Below are 3,693 nucleotides of genomic sequence, written 5' to 3'. Positions count from 1 at the left end.
GCCCAGCCCAGCCCAGCCCAGCTTTAGCTAGGGCCTCCTTGCTCCGCCCACGCCAGATTTTACCTAGAGGAAACCTTGGAATCCAGCGGCTGGGACCAGAAGAAAGGAGGTAGAGAGACCAGTTCAGCCCTTATCAGTCATCTAAGGCAATGCTTTATCTACCAAACCACCTTCCTGGCGTCCGGAATCCTGCTCTAACTACAGTGAAACCCCGAAAGTTATGCAGTGGCGGGCCCCTCACCACCTGCTGTTTTCCTTTCTTTCTCCCAAATCCCTTCTCCCCCTCCACAAACAAGCAGCAACAGTTCCTATCGGAAGTCCTCTGCCCATCCGCCATGCCTCTGCTTATCTAGCCAGTAGAATTTGCAGAAAGGCTGTGTTCTGAACCTTCGTATCTCCTACCCACTGTGGGTGGTCTTCACACTTCACACAGGAACATTCCACAAAACTGCGCTCACAGGTTCGCCGCTGATGTCCACGCCCACCGTTAAATGTTGTGGTCAGATATGCGATCTCATCTTGGCCCATCAGCAGCCTGGGTCGCCATGGATCATCTCCCATGCCTGAAGCCACTCTCTCTGGTTTTGCCTCCCAGCTCCCAAGCTACTGTTTCTTGGGTTCCTTTGTTCTGCCTCCTCCTCTTTTATCTCGTCCTTCTTTTCCTCCTCATCCTCTCTAGTTTAAGATGTGATCTTACATATAGCCCTGGCTGGCCTGGTACTCGCTTATCGAGACCAAACTGGCCTCTAGTCTCTAATCCCATTGCTGGGATTAGAGGCAGGTACAATGCCTGGCCCAGTTCTTCTTGCCCCTTGAAGACTGTGCTTGGGCAAATGACTTTTTTGTCTCCATAGAAAGGAATTCCAGACCTGGAGCTCCCAGCTCTGAACTCTTCCCTAGCCTTTAGACTTGAGAATCCAGGTGGTTCCTTAGCTTCTTCACCAGAATGCCTGCTCATTATACTGAAGTTAACTTCCTCGTCCTGCCCAGGGCAGCTCTTCCTCTACTCTTTCTTATCTTGACAAAGAGTGATTTTATTTCTCCAGTTGCTGAGGCTATAGCCAGAGTCACATGAGGTTGGTTTTTTCCCCAACCACATCTATCCATCACCACATCTAATCTTGATCTAAATGTTTCCCCTTGGGGTGAAGAGATGGCTCAGCAGTTAAGAGTCCTTACCGTTCTGGTTCTATTCCCTGTTACCCAGGTGGCCAAGTTCACAACCATCTGCAGTTCCAGCTCCAGGAGAGCTGATTCCTCTGGCCTCCACAGGCACCAGCGTTCATGTGCACAAACACACATACACACTCGCATACACACACTCACACAACTGAGAAAAGAATCTCCGTCTCTGCAAAGGTAGAAATTGATTTAAAATGTATCACTTGTGTCTCTTCAACAGAGTATCTGAGATGGGACCCTGAGTAGCTTGTCCGCCCTGCTTGATTGTTTCTTTAAAGAGAAAGAAAAAGTGTATAGTTGGATGGTAGGGAGGGGAGGATGATCTGGGAGGAGTAGGGGAAAAGGGGAAATTGTGAGCTTACTCTGCGAGTTCGAGGCCAGCCTCGAACTACAGAGCAAGACTCTGTCTCAAAAAACAAAACCAACCAACCAAACAAACAAACAAAAAAACCAAAACTGAGACAAAAAAATTAATAAAGAAAGTCTTTTGTCTTCAATAATTAACTGTCTCCCACTAGGCCTATACCTTTTCCAAGAGAAGCACCCCATTATACCAGGAACTTGGGAGCAGTACATGTATCCAGCCACAACACCATCCATAAGAGAAAAAAAAAAAAGTGTGTACAAAGTGGTATATTTTCACAAAATAAAGTTGCTACTGTTGCTCTGTAAGTGACCAATAAAACAAAGAGCAGAAAGCACTGGGCTGTGTCCCTCCTGTCCTTGATCCTCACAGCTCCTTCCCTCCTCATCTCTGCTTTCTTTCTTTCTGGATTTATTCTTTTTTATATGTGACATAGGCTAGCCTCAAACTTGCCTTTTTGCCAAGGTTGACCTTAAATTTCTAATCTTCCTGTGTCACCTCCTCCATGCTGGGATTACAGGCATGCATAACCACACTTGGTTTATGCATATATCAGATGGAACCCAGGGCTTCATGAACAATAAATAGGCAAGCACTCTACCAACTGAGGCACATCTGAGGACCATCACTCTTTTTGTTTGTTTGTTTTTCGAGACAGGATTTAAAAAAAAACATTTATTTATTATGTACACAATATTCTGTCTGTGTGTATGCCTACAGGCCAGAAGAGGGCACCAGACCTCATTACAGATGGTTGTGAGCCACCATGTGGATGCTGGAAATTGAACTCAGGGCCTTTGGAAGAGCAGGCAATGCTCTTAACCGCTGAGTCACGTCTCCAGCCCCAAGAGACAGGATTTTTTTGTGTAGCCTTGACTATCTTGGAACTCCCTCTGTAGACAAGGCTGGTCTCTAACTCAGAGATCTGCCTACTTCTGCCTCCTGAGTGCTAAGATTTATGGCGTGTGTCACCACCACCCGACCATGCCTCATTTTTAATTGAAAAAAAAATCCCACATAATATATTCTTGGTGTGGGAGAATTGTCTGTTATCTGTCAATCATGTTTTAAATAAATGCTGATTGGCCAGGCAGGAGGTGTAGGTGGGAAAACCAGACAGGAAGTGGAAATAATGCAAGGAGAGCAGGAGAATTCTGGGAGGAGGAAATTGATTCCTCCCACTCCTGCCCAGATCACCGAAGCAGCAGGATGTGAGCTGCCCCACTGAAAAGGTACTGAGCCACATGGCTAACATAGATCAGAAAAATGGGTTAATCAAGATGTGAGAGTTAGCCAGTAAGAAGCCTGACCTAACGGGCCAATCAGCATTATAACTTATAGAGATCTTTGTGTGATTTTTCTCTGGGACTCAATAGCTGGGGGGCCAGGAGGGACAGGAAAACCCAAATAACAAACAGCCCCCCCCACCATGTTATATATTCTGATCACAATTTTCCCTTACCCTTCTCCTCCCGGATTATCCTCACCTCCCAGCCTACCCAACTATACACCTTTTCTTTCTCTCTCTTTAAAAAACAAGACAAAACAACAAGAAACACACACAAAAAAATTGAAACCAAAGTAAACAAGCAAAAGACCAATAAAAACATTGTCAAACAAAACAATAAGAAACAAAAGTCTACAAAAATACCACTGAGTTCATTTTGTGTTGGTCACCTATTCCTCAGTGTGGTGACTACCCTGAAGTGTGGTAAACAAGCCCAGAGAGACTCCTCTGGGAGAGCCTCGTACTTCCTTTGTAATTGGGCACTAATCATGGATAGGCTCTTTGTTGGAAGTAGGACCTTGTGTCTAGTTCTTGTCTCAGTGCTTGAACCCCAACATCAGTGTTTCTAAATTTAATTTTTGGCCTTTTTGTTGTTGTTGTTGTTTTGCTTTGGGAGTTTTTTGTTTTTGTTTTCCAAAGTAAAATTTATCTGTGTAACAGCCCTGGCTGTCTTGGAGTTTGCTTTGTAGATCAGACTGACCTTGAACTCAGAGATTCTCCTGCCTCTGCCTCTTGAATGGTGGCATTAAAGTTGTGCGCCACCACCAATGGCTAACTTGTCTCCTTTTTTTTTTTTTAGTATCTCATGAGCCCAGGTGATCTTAAACCCATAGCTAATGGTGACTCTGCTCTTCCTGCC

This window comes from Myodes glareolus, chromosome 24 (assembly GCF_982192425.1).
Source record: "Myodes glareolus chromosome 24, mMyoGla1.1, whole genome shotgun sequence".
Lineage (NCBI taxonomy): Eukaryota > Metazoa > Chordata > Mammalia > Rodentia > Cricetidae > Myodes > Myodes glareolus.
This window is presented reverse-complemented; position numbering follows the sequence as displayed.